Source organism: Gavia stellata, chromosome 16 (genome assembly GCF_030936135.1).
Source record: "Gavia stellata isolate bGavSte3 chromosome 16, bGavSte3.hap2, whole genome shotgun sequence".
Lineage (NCBI taxonomy): Eukaryota > Metazoa > Chordata > Aves > Gaviiformes > Gaviidae > Gavia > Gavia stellata.
Genome location: NC_082609.1, coordinates 6,390,608 through 6,408,006, shown reverse-complemented (window position 1 = coordinate 6,408,006; position 17,399 = coordinate 6,390,608).

The window sequence follows — 17,399 nt, the reverse complement described above, 5'->3', positions numbered from 1 at the left end:
GAGTCGGCAGCCCCACGTCCGCCCTCCCTCCCTGCCTCCCTCCCTGCCTGCCTCCCTGCCTCCCTCCCTCCCTCCCTCCCTGCCTCCCTGCCTGCCTGCCTGCCCGCCCGCAGGTGCCGGAGAGCCAAGAGAACGATTTTAAAGCAGCTGCATGCATAAGCAGCACTGTAAGACAAGCCTTTCCAGAACGGAGCAGTTTGCCTGATGTTCTGAGTTGAAGAGTCAGGGTGTGGGGGGAAGACGAAGAAAGAGTTTACTTTTGAACGAGTTCTGAAAGTCACAAAAATAACTTTATAGGTTTTTATTGCTGTGTTCCTAAACACAATTTTCAATTAGAAAATGTATAGTACCTTTTGAAATCCTGGGTTTATGCAGTTATGACAAAGAGGTCTTTACTCTGCCTATAATTCAAGTCATCGTAACTTGATTAAAATGGTGGATTGGTATGACAAGTTCACTGTTGTGAAAAGTGCTTGCTCGCATCACTGCCGTTACAAAATAACTGTAGTCAGTAAGGCTACTTCATTAATGTATTTGGGCTCTGTTTGCTGGAAAAGATTTATCAAGAAGGGGAACAGAAATTACCTAGTATGAAAATTTGACCTTACTGTGTCTCTCAAATATTGATGTAGTCTACTAATGCATGTCTTATTATCCATTTTTCCATCCAGAAACTCTATGTGCTTGAGATACATCACTTACTCAGTCATGAGATGGTAGATGCTGCACATTAGCTTTTTTGCTACATAGAGGAAAGGTTTTGTTCTTAAAAAATGTGGGAAGGAGGAGGGAATAGGAGAGTTGAAGATTAATTTCAGTAGTCTTGCAGCAAAATAAATCTTCGAGTCTGTATCTTAGTTGTTCTACTGTAAGATACTTTAAGATTCATTCCATCCTCTTGGCTTCTCAAACACTGAAAATTTAACAACTTTTGTTCCACAAAGCACAGGGAAACTCTTATATTTTTGTTGAGAATTCAGAGATCAGCAGCCTCTTATTCACCCATGATTCATATGAGCTAAGTATAGGCTTTAAGCTACTTTTGCTAAAAGGCTATAGAGGTAAGTTTTATTTCATCTTGAGGTCTTCAGCAGTATTTGGCTGTGTTTATAAGGAAGTAGTTTCTAATAGCTTTGTAGGTTTCTATCTTGCAGTTGACTATATGAATATGCCTCTGTTTGACTTGAGTAAGACTTGATACTGATTTTCTGCTTTTTACTATCCCCCCAATATTAGTCAGGGCAATGTTGGCTAGAGAAGCAAAGCCGAATTCTAAGCATTGAAATAACTTTTCTTTTTCAATATATCTGAAGAATAGGGCATAAAAGTTTTGTGACTGTGAAAATAAGAGCAAACCAGGACTCCTATTTACCTCTCAGTATGTTGCTACCAGAAGGTAATGGATGCATCAGACTCCCCTTTACAGCCTTACAATTAGCTGTTTTGTAAAAATTTTAAGTGAAACTACCACTTAGCCTGCAAATATCTTTTCTTATGTTACTATTAAAGAAACATTTGATCATTTAATTTCAGGTGTCTGCTGAGATCAAATAGGAAACTTTATACTGTGCATAAGAAATTTGCTAAAATTTTTTTGCTACACAGCCATATGATTTAGTTACGCTTCACTTATTACTATTTGGTCAAAATTACTTAAATGTTATGAAGTCAGCCACTGAATGCATTAAGTGCCCTCTTTCCTCACACTTCTTTTTTTAAAGCAAGTAAGAAGTCTTGTAACATTGTAAGTAAGCCCTAAGTTAAAGAGGTTTGTTTTGTTTACAATTTCCTAAGCAGTCATTTGGGGCAGCCAAGGAGAATGTAGTTTATATAGAATACAGCTTTAAGCACATTAAAAAAAAAAAGGAAAAAAAACCCGTGGTGTTACTTCGGTTTTGATTCACAGCTTTATCACGGAAGGGCACTATGCATGAATAACACTATTCACTTTTAGCTTTGAGAGTGGGCTTATTTTTACTTCTGTCTTCTGCAGATGATGATATTTCACCACTGCAGTCTCTTTACAGACCACTAGTCCAGCTCTTGCTACTCATGTGAAGATAAACAGTGTTTTCTTTTGAAAGCCTGTTATGTGGCTTGTCTAGGTCTACCAGAGTACCTAAACGTCAATTCTGTGTAATCACAAAAGTAGAATTTTTCAGAATTAAAATTGTTAGGGCTCACTGAAAAGTTAGTCAGGGAACTAAGTGACTCACTACTTTTTGCTTTTCCTAACCATAGAAATCAACAAGATACTTCTAAAGAGAAAGTATCATTATGAAGCTGTCTGACCTAAGTGAAATTCAGTTCCTTTTTTATGCAGATCTTGCATGGCCTTGCTTAGTTTTACACCACCCCCCCCCCGCCCCCCGTCATCTTAAGAGAGGGGGGGAAAAAAAAAATCACATTTGAAATATTTAAATAATGGTGAGTGAGTTCAAAGTATAGAAAAAGATTATTCCTGAAGGATTCCTATTTTAATCAGGAAACTGTACATTTCAGACAAAAGTCTGGCTAGCCAAGATGGAAGATAGTTAATTTTAGAGTAGAAGAAGCTATATTATTTGTGTTCAGTGATATTGAAAGGAATATTAATTTTCATGCAACGATACTTAGCAAGACAGTTTATTTGGTTAATTCCTCTTTATCTCAGATTTAGTGTTTTTTGGGGTAATGTTTTAAGAAACTTTTTTGCCATTTAACATTACAAGTGAATCACACACTTAAATATTTAAAATTGGCAAAAATGCCACTGTATGCTAAAGGGTGAACTTTCATGATTAGTTGTCAGTTTACATTCCTACAAGATCTTCAATCAGCAAAACAGATTACGTTATGAATGAGCTAGCCAAGTTCTTGTCCTTTAAAAGGCTAATAGTAATAAATACCAAGTGTAGCTGTAGTTGGAATAACATAAAAAATAAACCCCTACTGTATTGTGTGTTTAACAGCATATTATAGAAAATTCACAGAGCAATACAAATCACAGTATTTAGCGAGAATAATTCAGTGATTGCTGAGTAGAGCTGGAGCCTCCAAGTTCTGAGCAATGACCTTGTGGCAATGAGGGCAATAAGCTATACATGTATGTAGTGCAGCTATCAAAAGTCATCTTCCAGTGATTACAGCGGTGTCAAATACCAATAAAAGGTTCCCTGCTCATGTTGTACTATTCCATCCCTCCCCATTCCTCAAACCCTTAAATCATTCTTCCCCTTGTGCACTGAGGTAAGCAAATGCCAGTTGAGGAAAAACAGTATTAGGAAATGATAACATGTTTCCTTTAGGAAGTCATCCAAAAGAAAACCCAAACCAAAAGCAACCCCTCAAAAAATTCCACAGCAGTGAATAAATTCCCCCATTATAACAGTGATTAAGTTACTAGAGACATCAGTTTCAGCTGTTGTTCTACCTCTAGTGCAGCTAATTAGCTTTCCAATCACTTCCAATCAAAAAGTGATTTTTTAAAAAAGATTATTTCCAGTTGTGTCATCACACCTGTATTGAATCAAAGCAATCAAAATTTTTTTTTTAACAAAAACACTTTATGCTCCCTGATCCCAATGTACCAGCTAGTGCCATCCTTGAAAAAAATCCTTGTTACTACTGAAAGAATCAGCTGTTTGAAACTCATTTCAAAGGTCATTAGAGTCTGTGAGAGGAAATGGAAATAGTATTAGGTAGAAGTGTGTGTCATTGTAGTAAATAAAGGAAAAGATAGAGTAGAATATTGAAGAGAAACTTTCATTAAGATATTGGCATAGAATCAAAAGAACAGCAACAGAACTCAGTATATATTTAAATCAGCCAGTTAAGACCAAATACTCACCAGATATCTATTAAATGACAGTCTGAGGAAAAGTGTAGTATATGTATTGTTCTACTCTGAACTATTGCCTACTTTTTAGAAAAAAAAAGAAAAAAGCTTTTAATAGGAGTATAGTGGACTGGAATGTGGAATATCAGAAAGCGGGTAAAAATAACACACTGGTTTTCCTTTTTGTTATTTAACATGCTGGTACTGTCAGAAGAGAGGCAGCAAGCAGAACTTCCCACTAGGTGACACTGCAGCACTATTTTATTCACAGAGCAGCACCTAACATACAGCAAGGACACACTGAGAGCAAATACCATGTTGTGAAGGTATCTGGGAAAAAAAAATAGCTCACAAGGTGTCACCTCCCCAGCAGGCGCTATAAATACCAGGTTTTTGTGCCAGCCTTAAAAGACCACGTGGATTTTAGAGATGCCCTTTAAGTGGTCTTCTGCTGGGAACGGAACTGAGGCACAACAATGCCTCTTTAGAAGCTTTTCTTTCTCAGAACAAAGTTTTTAAAATAGGAAAAGAAGGAAGCTAAGATGCTTACCTAAGCAACTCCTGAAGCTGTAGTGCTTTGTGGTAAAGCTGTGCTGATAGAGACCATTTGGGGAAAAGGAAGTAGTTGCTTGGCTAGCTTTTATAGGAGGTTCAACTTGTGACTGTGTCCAGGAATATTCTCTAATGTAATCCTAGTTGTTAATGAATTCATTTACCAGTTATAGAGTTTCATGTGAGATTACGAAATTATTAGTATTTTACAAATTATTTTGGTCTGTTAAAAGTTGTTACATAATGTTCCAAGCACTTTACAAGAGTCGGGAAGTTTGGATAAATGGTATAATTTGGTCTAGTCTACAGAACAAATCAGCAATTAGAGCACATCTGTTTCAATAGCGTAGTTTATAGACTTCATGACCTGTGTGGGTTTGGGTTACATTTTTCATGGCTTATCTGTTTTCTTTTTTTTTCTTGGCTCTTACTAGCTTGGCTTTTTTCTACTATTGCATGCAGACAATTTTGGATCAAGTACAATTTTGAAGGTTTTATAAGAGTGGTGTAAATTGACTGGACTGAGGAGCGTAGGGTCAAAGGAATTATAAATGTGATTAGAGGCTGAATCCTACTAAGATATGAATGCAGTATCTTTGAAATGTGCTGACATTTTTGCTACTTAATGCAGTTTTCAACTAACACACATGAGAATACTTATATGTGACTTAATTAGCTGAAGAAATGGGCTCATATCGTTCTAGTAATGTAACAAATATTGCAAACTGCAGAAGAAAACGTTAGATATTATATGATAAGCCAATGAAATACATTATATATAGTCCCTAGACAAGTCTAGAAAAACCTTTATGCTACACAAAAACATTGTTAGTTATTTTAGTCATATATTTTAAAAGAAAATATTGGAAGTTCATAAAAAATTAATCTATTATCCATGAGGGTTGAAAAAAATACAGATTTCTAATTCAAAAAGAATTCTGCCCCCTCCCCCCCAATAATATGGCATGATTTGCTATATTATGGGTACAAAAAATCATGAGACGATCACTTTATCTGTGGTGAGTGGTTCCCAGTATTTTTTTCTGCCAAGTACGCTTTTGGCATCCAGCTATGCTTCCAGGTTTCTCTCCTTCCCTTCCTGCCCAACCACAGACACAAGTTTGGTTGTTCTAGGCTACATAGTCGTTTTCTGAAAAGCTTTGTAAATTTGCAAGTTCACTGCATGCAACAGAAATGTATGCAAAATTATTTTGAAGTTACTAAATAATGGTATTGTAAGAATGGCAGAGTTCTAGAGGAGTTTAAATGTTTGCGAAGTACTGCACATGTCAGATAACAGTGTTTTGCTGCTCCAGGAAAAAAGAGAAATTAGGCAAAAGATATTAAGTTTCCTACAACATATTTAAGTGGTAAGTTTCTTCTTCAATAGGAATACTAAAATAATCTTTTCTATTTAAGATACTGAAGAACATTTAGGTGCTTGCATACATTTCTGGTCACACTGCGCTTGTGCATGTGGGGGGAGAATGTGGCACACACTGGCTAAGTCTTCTCCACAAATAATTAAGGTCTTATAACTGAGTCACATCTGTAAGATGCAGCAAATAAACAGTTGAAAAAGATTGCAACAGGTAGCGTGAGAAGTGCAGTTCCTGGCTCTTTTGTTGCCTTTGATTTTCTCAGTTTTCTGATTGTTTTGTGAATGACGTTGCATACTAATTAGTAAGATATCTAAAGAGCCTAAACTGAAAGTGAAGTCAGTAAATCTTTAGCTAAATTTTTTGGTTTGTTTTAAATAGAATCACAGAATCACTAAGGTTGGAAAAGACCTCTAAGATCATCAAGTCCAACCATCAACCCAACCCCACCATGCCCTCTAAACCATGTCCCGCAATGCCATGTCCACACGTTCCTTGAACGCCTCCAGTGAGGGTGACTCCACCACCTCCCTGGGAAGCCTGTTCCAGTGTTTCACCACTCTCTCAGTAAAGAAATCTTTCCTAATATCCAGTCTAAACCCTCCCTGGTGCAACTTGAGGCCATTTCCTCTTGTCCTGTCACTAGTCTCTTGGGAGCAGAGACCAACACCCACCTCCCTGCAGCCCCCTTTCAGGCAGTTGTAGAGAGCGATGAGGTCTCCCCTCAGCCTCCTCTTCTCCAGACTGAACAACCCCAGTTCCCTCAGCTGCTCCTCATAAGACTTGTGCTCCAGACCCACAGAGAAACAATATCTTCTCTCTCTCCTTTCCTTTCTTTCCTCAAAGCTTTTATCTTTGCAGAGCTGTAACAAATAGTTGGTTTGCCACATTTAGGGATAGCTCCTAGATCCTTTGATTCAATAGGGATTTTTATAGGGGCAAAAAGGGAAAAAATTAACTAGGTGTTTTACAGATATGCAAAAGCACCTTAGTTATTGACAGAATCAAAGGGAAACCTAAGCTTTTGGATAATGCAAGTGTGTAGCTCAGTTAGCTTCACTATTTCTCTGTTATCAGTTCTCCTCACATTACAAGTTAGGCTAATGTCTCTTAAGGCCTTTCCGTGCTTCTAGAGTAAGATGGAAACTTGAGTAGACAGGTTAGATGTTAACAGTGAGATTGCTTAGTGATGTCTCACTAACAATCTTTTAGAAATATCTTTCTACTCCATCTGAGGGAATTAATAATATGTAAGCATCTCACCTTTGGAAACAGAACTGAAAAACGTAGGACACCAGTGACTCAAATGGTTTAAACTAATCTAAGCTGGGCCGCTGGAGTGCTGCTGTTCTCCTTTTCCTCCAGCTGTGCGTTCTCATTTCCTTACAACGGCACTGCTCCCCATCTGAACTCTTGATAAGCCAATCAAAGGTAAAAAATGACAGGCAATTAACGCTCTGGCTCTCTAGCAGCCTAAGGCAATCTAACTGCTGGCTGCCTTTTTGCTATCTCTTGCCTCTCACCAAACCCATTCCCCTACCCCCTTGGTCATTGAGTTGCTGAGCCATTTCAGTGCACTGAGTTGGCAGAAAACTAATACAACAAAAGTGAATAGTTTTTTTGCTGATTTAATGCACTGAAATAGCTGATATTTTCCAAATCGTGTGTTGGAAGAATTGCTCGCTGTATGAATGTCCTGTTCAACCCGCAGTTTTCTGCCTGCCCTGAGTTCTTCGCAGAGACTCCACATGGCAGATTAGCAAAATGGATGACAGATTTACTACTGGAGTGCTTTATCTTAAACATCCTTCTTTCTATCTTTTGTCAATCACAGGGGCTCCTGGCACCATACCAGCAGTAAATGCATAGGGAAAAAAAGACCAGAATTAGAAAGAGGAATCATTGCCTTGGTAAATCCTCAAAGCTTCTAGTAACCAAGGGATTAGGGACTTTGTGATTAGGAGTTGCATCTGAAGTAGCCATCTTTAGATAAGGAGAATAAAGAGAAAACATGATCTGAGCGTAGACTGAAGGCTTGTATGCCCAAAAGCAAAACCTCCCCAGAAGCCTTCAAATGATTATTCTTTCAAATTTGTTCTATTTAGATCCTCAATTTATACTGCTTTTGGCTTATACTTTTAACCTTGAATGCTGGTGATACTGTCATATGGGCATATGTAACTTCCTTCCTTAAATACTGAGAAACAGAGCAACCAAGGAAGCTTTACAAATTTTTCAGCTAGAAAAAAAAGATAAGGGTCTAATAATGCTAAATACATTTAGTGTGCTACAGGTGGCATTAACTAGAAGTGCATACCATGGCAAATTTCTGTTGACACCTCACCTCATGTAATAGAGATCTCTTTAAACTATCTCACATGATCAAGAGAGTTCCTTTTTATACAGAAGACCTCCTTCTTCGGGGTGAACTTTAAAAGCACACAAAGATGAAAGTTACAGAATTTATCAAACGGTGAAAGAGCCCTAATTTATAATAACTAGGGTGGCAATAGAGCGTAATAATTGCTTCAATGAAATGAAGTGGAGAACATTAATCTTTTTAGGTGAAACTTGTTTAAAATTTCGAGCTGTGTGAAAGGAAGAGACCTCTAATTGAATTGCCATTTTGTGCAAGCGGGGAGACAAAGACACCTCCGGTAGATGGCTGTGTTTTGTTAACAGAGAGTAGTAATTGGCATCCAGCTGTTAAGATACGGTGTCTTGCCATCTTTCCTCTTCCTCTTTGTTCTATTAATTCCAGAAGATTTTACACATTGCACTGACTGCTGCTTGGAAATATGGTATTAGTAAGTGTAGCAAAATTTTCTAGTCCTGCATTTGAATAATGTCCGTCTTTTAAAAACGGAAACAAAACCCCCAAACCCTCATCTGAAGATGGCCCTATTGACTGAAGCAAGGCCTCAAGATAGTAATAAAGGCTGAAGTTAAACAGTTTTGTTGTTTTTCCAATAAACATAACCCAAACATGTTTATTTTTTAAGTATAAAAGAGCAATAAAAAAATCCTGTCATTCTCTGCCAATTACCATTTCAGGCTGTGATCTTGTCAGATTTCATAAGCTCCAGACTCCAGTACTGCCAGGATAGGTTGGTATTGATCTTCCTTGAGTCAGTGCTTTATAATGGTTTAGGTCATAAGGCCACCCAAGGTGCTAACTTTCACATAATACTGTGGCCCTACTTTGGTCTTTAACCGTTTCAGGGTTGCCGTATGCAGTCTGTAAATAATGAATGAAAAGATCTCTTTTGTTTCACAATATTGGATTGGTGTGTTACCACTGCTGTCTTGGAACTCTTAAAAAAGCATGGCATTTCAGGTGCATCTCCAAATGTTCCAAATATGATGGTTCTTGCCAGTCAGGCATCCGCTCCCAGGATGAGCACATCTCAGTTTTACTATTAATGTTTTCTTTCTTTCTGAAAAATCCACTCGTTTCAGGCAGAGGAGAAAATCTGGATATGCTGCTGAAAAAGATGAGTAAAGGCGATATAAAGGCAGTCGCAGCTGGTTGCATTTTACTTGTAAATTGAAAAGTCATTAAAGAGTTGCATGGTGTGAGAACAATAGTTGGTTTTGCTTTTTGCAGAAAATGCTCTATTTATATGTAAGACAAATACTACTTGATTAAAAAACTTCACAGTTCCATACTAAGTCATACTGCATTTTACTCATAAGGAGAAGCCTTATGGCTAAGACACTGGAGAGGGACTTAGAAGATCCTTCTTCTGTTCCCAGAGGTCTGGTAGTTTATTTATGTCCTAATGCTTATACTGTTTATGATTCAGAACTTTGCCTTAGTTTTCTTTCTACAAAATAGTCACCCATCTTCCTTCATTTTGTCTACTTAGACTGCAGGCTTTTTGGAATGGGGACTTCTTATTGTATTACTAAATGCATATATCATGCCTGGCACGATCAGAGCTAATGTGGTTTGGGTAAGTAGATATATATTTAATGCTACTGTTAAAAAAATTATTGTAAAGTGCTGCTGTTGAATTGGAGTGCTTCCAGTTAAGGTTACTTTCATGTCTGGTTGTAGAGAAAATGTTTTGCAGTGAACGCTGTAAATTTTCATTAACAAAACCAACTAAATTTGCCACAGGCTTTTAACTTCAGCTCATGACATGTCTTTGAAAGTAAAGTATCTTAGTTATTTGTTATTTGTAGAGGATGAGTTGCAAAATCCATATGTGCTTGAGAAATGATGTAGGTATAATGGATCCCAAAATAAGAAAGAGGAAGGAAAGGAAAGACAGCAAAATTTTGTCCTAAACAGACTGGATGTGAGAGAGGATTTTGAACATGTTTCAACTTTTTGATAGTGCAATTGTAGAGGTCTAGGACTGTATGATAACAGAGGAAAGTTCTAATATTTTTTCCTTATATGACTGACTTACTATGTTTTCTCACCACTGTGCCCATATTTTATCAAACCCAAATAAAGAAAAAAACAGTTTGATTCCTAATATAGGCATTGCCACAATTTTGGCATAAAACCAGCTTTTTTTTCAGGCTAGTCTCTCGATAGTGCAGATATAAAAAATAATGGAACTATGGATCTAGGTGGCAAGTTAACTATTTTTCAAAATAATTTCTGATACAGATCTCTTTTCATTTGACTATGACACTCTGTATAGCTTCCTAATTAGCCAACTTCTTTTAAAATTCAATTTTAGATGAGAATCAGAGCAGTGAGCTGTTTGATTTCTGATTTTACTCATTACGTAAAGTTTTACTTCTAGAGCAGCTCTGAGATGCACTGAGCACAGAGCCCAAAGGGAAATACTTGCTTTGTGGCTAAAGTGTCTCTGAAATTTATTAAAACCAGTCTTGTGATAGACTGGAGGTAGTGCCTAGGTCTGAACTTTGGGCCTCAGAGTACTCTGTTCTTCATTCTGCTTTTTGTATCTGTCTTCCTCCTTTATGTTCCCTAAGTGAGCAGAGTTGATGATGTCATGATCACATTGCTTTCTTAGCTGTAATTTATATTCCTTCATGAAGATGAACTTCACTGGCATTAATTAAATATATGATCCCTGCTTTTAGAGAAGGAAACAAAAAAACATAATGTGACCAAGTGATTTTAGACCTTGCTAATCAAAGTTTTAGTCTCTGCAGTGAGTAATTGACAGGAGATCTGAATCTCTGTGAAATAACATTAATTTATACTCATGAACAGGGCAGAAGCCACAGAAAGCTGGTAAGAATTTGCTTTGGGAAGTTTCCTCGGGATAGGAACCTTCTTCATGATCGTAGTGGTGAAGCTTGTTGTTACTTTTATTCAAAATTCCAGAAAACCTTTATTGTCCAGGGCAGATGTGGAGCAGATAGATGCTAGTAGTGGAAAAGTGGAATGTGATCAAATATAACATGCGCTGTTCTTAGGGACCGTAGGAAGCAGAGATGGAACTGGGGCTGATGATAACCAATTGTAAGAAAAATCCTCAGATGTTTTCCTGGATAGGTTTATGGGAGTTCATCTTTTGTATTAAATCTTACGTTATGTCTGAGCCAGTGCAGTAGCTTTATCTGACTAAGTGAGCAGAAAAGTAATGCCCCCCCCCCCCCGCACCCCCCCCCCAAAAAAAAACATCCACAGTATTTTTCTGCTAGTTTGGAGAGTTGAATGAACTCACTGAGGGTCAAATGAGTGGCAGAGTCAGTGCAAGGATGAAAACATGTAATTGGGAGAGGGGCCTTTTCTCTCCATGGGAAATTACAAATCACTTCGGTTGCAGGGCGGGAATTCTTGTTACTAAATTAAAAATCTAAGTGCAATACTTTTCATTTTTTAGTCAGTCTCTTCCTCTTGCAATTAAAAAAACTTTTTAGTTTTCCCATATGCATTATTTTTAAAACATGTCAGATATTAATTAGCTGGAATTTTATGTTTTTCTTCTTTGTTTTCAGAAGACCATCAATACAGTAATCTAATCTTTGTGAATCATGCAAGCTGGCAAGCACATCTTCTGTATTTGCTTCAGTTTGAGAAAGCAGCGTTCTATAGGTGGCACTTAACTTTAGCATATGCTTAATTTGGCTGATTTGAGTGATCTTGCTTAGGAATAAAATATGCAGAATTTGACCCTTGATAACAAAAAAATTAGGCATCTGCAGAAATGCCATGTTCCCAGTTTTTTGATTAGTTCTCATTCTGCTTAGCTGGTTAGCCCTGTTAATGAACAGTCTGATTTGCATATCACTGTCTACACAGACATGCTTTTTTCCTTTGGCTGTGATAGTTTCCTACCTGCTGTACCTCAGAGTTTGACAGAAGTTCAGCTGCTGTGAGAAACATGTGGCACCGACACTCCGCTATGACTCAATAGCTGGCAGGTAGCCCTACACATTTGCTGAGTAAGCTGTTATTCCTGAGTTTGCAATTCAGTGGCTTATATTTTGTTGGAAAAATTAATACAGTGATGTGATAATTTTTGTGGCTTCTTTTCACTTGGCACATTTCTCCTACCTAGGAGGTTTTGTACCTCCTTGTTTTAGTACCAGCCTAACATAAGATTTTAACAGCAGTGGTCTGTTTCAATACCTGAGAATCTCTCATACACCTGTTTCTCTGAGGTATTTCTGACTAATACACTGAATTATAAAGGACAAAAGAAAGAACCTGATGTTATGATTTTTTGATTATGATAATAGGAAATATTAGGAAATAGGAACTATGCATTTACAGAAGCAGCAGGTTTTGCTGGACTGAATTTTTGTCCGTCAAAATTCTCAGACCTTTCAGTCTTAAAAAGGGTAAAATTTATTTTGTACTACTTGCAGAAACACTACGTTGTACAATAGGAAATAAAATACAGGTTTTACAAGGTTTTACATTTTTGTTTACCCTGATAAATTCAATTTTTATCTTAATTTTGCAATGTTGTAACAAGGCATGGGATTATCTTAAAAAGAGCTCAGTCTGCTGCTACCTCCACGTTTGCAAAGAAACTTAGGAAACCCAACCTAGGAAACCTTTTTTTAATGTAGTTCTGAGTATACAGTTCATTACTGTCACTAAGACACGCAGATTTAGCTTGACTTAAATGTCAGAAAATATTATTCAGGTGTGGAAGACACCAAAGATCACAGCTAACTGGTATATTGAATCTTAATTAGCAAGGAGACCATATAAAACTCAGAAGCTTCTATGAACTAAGAAAACAACCCTGACATTCTCTGTTCGGCTCTGGGTATTTGTTGCTGACTTTGATCTCCAGTGATAATCTCCACAGAGCTGCGATTCTGGCTCGCTTAAAAATTGGTTTTACTTTCAAACTTTGCCTGTTAAGTCATTATTACCAAATAACTCTGGAGGGACTAGGACCTCATAAAAGGCACTTTATTTCCCATTATGAGAGTTAGAGATTAGGCAACCACATTACATAAACCAAAGCTTGTTTCTTCTCTGCAGCTCAGTTTACTTAGTGTTAAATATATTCTGTGCATTGAAACTGTATCCTGTTTTTTTTAACAATCAGCAGGTTTTGCACAGGCCCCATTATGTTTAGAAAATATCACAATATTTTTAAAGATATAATAAACAAATAGTTGTGAAATGGACTAATCATTATCCTTTGGAGGGAAAAAAAAGCTTTTTCTTCTAGCTTTTCTTTTTTGATATTTGTTCTTGACAGGATTATTTCTAATTAGATTGTTCCTTTTCTTAATCTTAGAAGGGACACACACAGTGAGAGAGCAAGCAGACTTTGTAGCTCATGCATCTGAACTGCAGCTAATAAAGTGCAGACTCTTGCTGAAACTGTAGCTAAATATAAATGTTTAAGAAGTTCATTGTCACGACAATGAATTTGTCACACAAATTCTCTTTGTTATATATGAGGGCATTATGGGAGCAATCTGCGAAAGGCTCTGCATCAAACTTCAAATTATTTGGACTTTTATTATGGTAAAGTTTATGAATTTACAGTGTGACCTTGAAAAATACTTAAGGCACTCAGAACTCTGAGATGAGTTTAGCTTTTATTTGAGACAACTATGTTGAATGTTATCACATACTTATGTTGTAATTTTACTGGCACCCTATCACCTATGTTATAAAAAAATTATTGGGATACCAAAATCTGTTTGTTTCTTCCTGACACTTCCAGTGTTATGAAAACCAAAGCTGAAATCTCATATCAGAGAAGTTGGAAAATATGCTCATGTTCATATTTGAACACAAAGCAAGCAACTCTAAGCCCATTTTCTCATTACTACCTTGAATAAGTAAAAACCATTACTGGTATTTTCTAGGCAGATACCTACCAAAATCAATGAACTAGTATACAGGTTTGCATGAAGTGCTGCAGAAAAAATGCCCTGGGGAACCTTTCTGAATATTTGCGTAAAGGCCCTGTTGGTATGCATTCTGTTGAAATGTTATGTTGTGCTAGGACAAACGTGAGTAACATTCGTTGGATGCAGAAAGTGATGCTTGGAGAGAATGAGATCAACTTACCGTTACAAAGTTGGTTAGTTAACATTTTTGTGGGCTGTAGTATCCAAAACTTGATTGTTTTGAAGCTTATGTTTGTCATGATACAGGAGTAGGTGTAGATTTCAGTCAGTGCTGAATTGGCATTTTTATGCAGAACAGAGCTGATATAAACTTGTAATTTTCAGTCTGTAGGAAGTTCTGAATTCCGTGTTTTGTTTTCATCTCAGGATAGGAAGCAATGCACTTTCAAAAGCAAGTTCTTAATGCAGCTTTGTTTAAACTAACACATTTTTGGACAAAAGTTGTCTATCATAGTGCAACATAGTTTTTCTGGTGGCTGCTTTGCTATGCAAGACTTCATTCTGGTGTATTCTGGGTACCTTCAGATATGTAACTACATGATCTGGGTCCTTTTGGAAACAAAGTAATGCCATTGTCACAAAATATACAGGACATTATGAATACTGTTAGTTTTACTCTAAGGTTTAGTAACATGGTTGCAAATAGTCCTTTTACCTTGGATTATTTATCACTTTCTACATGTTGGGGTATAGACTTTGTTTAGTGGCCAAATTCCTTTACTTTCATTGCCATTTTTTCAATATTTGCAGGAAAACCATGTGGGAGTGTAAATCTTGGATGATGACCCCACTCCAGTAGGTCTGCTCTAAAACTGAAAGAAAATAGATCTTGTCCCAGAATTTGTCATCTTTTTGTGAAGTTGTGCTGTGCTGTGGCAACAGTTTGACAGAGAATGGTCAGTCCCACTGTTCCTGTTGTAGCATGGCTGGATTTATAGGTTATCAGTTTCTGTCTGGGCCCAGCTGTGTGTTGGCAAATTCTGCTGAAAACTGCTGCCCCTAGTATTTCTCTGATATATTGTCACGTGTAGCTCTTCAGTAACTTGGTTGTGCCTTGAGGCCCTTATGATTTGAATAACTGTGGCAGATCAAGTAGAAATAAGTACTAATGATTTGCATTTCACTCAGCTCAGAGCAAACACAGACTGGATACTCCAAAGGCCTCTAGAGAAGTGTAACATAACTGTTAATGACCTACAGAAAGCTTTGTTAATTGTTTTCCAGTTAACTGATTCCAGGAGATTCTGAAAGAAGATAAGAAATCACCCTCTATGTGTTTGCAGACCTCAGCCATTGTCGGGGAAGGGGCAAGCAGAGAAATTAGCAAGAGAAGACAATTGGTTCTTGATCAGAAAATGAAATTGTGTGATAAATACTTTTCGTGTTTTTATATCTCTGTGTCAATATTATAGCTCAGTAGTTTCACCTGAACTATCAGGACTCTTAGTCCTGTGGACTCTTAGTTTTCTGTGGACTGTTCTAAGAATTGATGAAAACAACCTGTTGTAGCTATGCTGAAACTCGTTCTATTGGAGTCTACACCTCCATTGTGAAATGTTTCTATATGTGGAAAAAAGCTGAAAACCATTATAAAAAATCGATATTGGAGTGTTATTAGTGGGAAGGGAGGGTCGGGAAGAGGGGTGCATGTATGGGATAACAACAAAGAAGAGAAGAGAAAAGGACAAGTACATGGAAAAGAAAGATAGGAACAAGCTCGACAAGTAGCTGGTAGTCCAAATCTGAGAAAAGCCCAGAGGAAGAGTTCATGTATCTCAATAGCATATATACTAACTCTCTAACCTTGCTCTGTTGGTTTCAGTTTAAAAAAAAAAAAAAAAGCCTTTGGTAGATATGGCAGGACCAGATGACTTAAGAGGATGAAGGGAGGATGAGCAACAGGATGATGCCAGGTGTGTTCTCCAACTCTTTGGAGTTTGAATACATTTTCAGCCAAATAAACAGAGTCTTTTGAATTTTAGGCTGAAAGTTAATATCCTATATGTGATATTCTGTGTGATCAACCAGCTGTTCAAATGTCCTTCAGCAGAAATCGTGTCTCTTAACACCTGATGGAATTTCATGCTGCTGTCCTTACTGCTGGCTTTGACTAATCCCTGTTTTCCTTTGCCTGGCTTAGTTTTCTGCCACTGGCTGAACTGAATGAGCTCACAGAGGGGTTAGAAATACACCTGAGCCAACACCAGTACAATGTTTAATTTTCTTAGATTATTAGAGTAACTGTAGCACTTGAATTTTGCAAGAATTCCTGAACAAACTTTCAAAGACACTTTTGAACTATGTAAGTCAGAAGTGTAATTGAGGGTGATTATCAAAGGAGAATTGCACGTCTGTATTTATGGCTACCTGAGCTGTATGAAGGTCTTGCTGCAGTCCTTAGTCATGCTATTCTTAATTGCAGACAGTTGCAAACAACTGTTTGTTTGTATTGAATGAGTAAAGAATGGACCCTTAGACATTTTCATCATCTAACAATGAGTCTTTCATGAGGCTCAAACACCAGTACTTAACAGTATAGATTACTTCCTATTGACTTCGGTAAATACCAAGATATTTTCATTTTCTTCAAGCAGTCTGTTCTTGCTGTCAGTCATAATATAGCTAGAATCACTAATATGCTTTCCAAACAGATTATTTGCGGGAAAGCTACCTGTTTTATTCGTACTTGGTAGAACTGAAATAGATTTCTCTATGTAATTTTCTCTAATATGCTATTGCATATGCTATGCATCATCAGCAAGCCCTGTTCTGTGGAAGTAATGAGGAGAATGCAATAGAGGTGGTTCAGAGAAAGTTAATGCAACAGTGTAACACTGTTGTAAAGGAATGCAACATCTAAGACTTACAGAATTTAAACTTAATTAAACTAATGACTGCATTCGATTCTTGTGATCAGATTCCAGCTAATGCCAGTCCATGTCACTCTGCTGAAATTGATAGCATGTGCTTTGGGACAGATCTTCAGTTCAACTCAACCAGCCTGATTCCACTGACTTCCCTAGAACTCGCGGTTGCATCAGCTATAGAGTGGCCCATTTGTGTGGCTCTATTAACTATATGTTGTCTCTGTGCTTCCTTTTCACAATGACAACAAAATGGCACAGTGCTTTAAAATGATCCACATCAGTCTGCAAGATTGCAATCTTATAAACCACAAGCAGTGAGTTATCCAACACATTAGATACAATTAGGTATGTAATACTTGGTTGGCTCTAGTATATATTAGATAAAGAAATATAGCATGCACTTCACTGTTATTTTTGTGAGGCTTATATAGTTTGAATAACAGTTTTGACAAAAGAAAATTG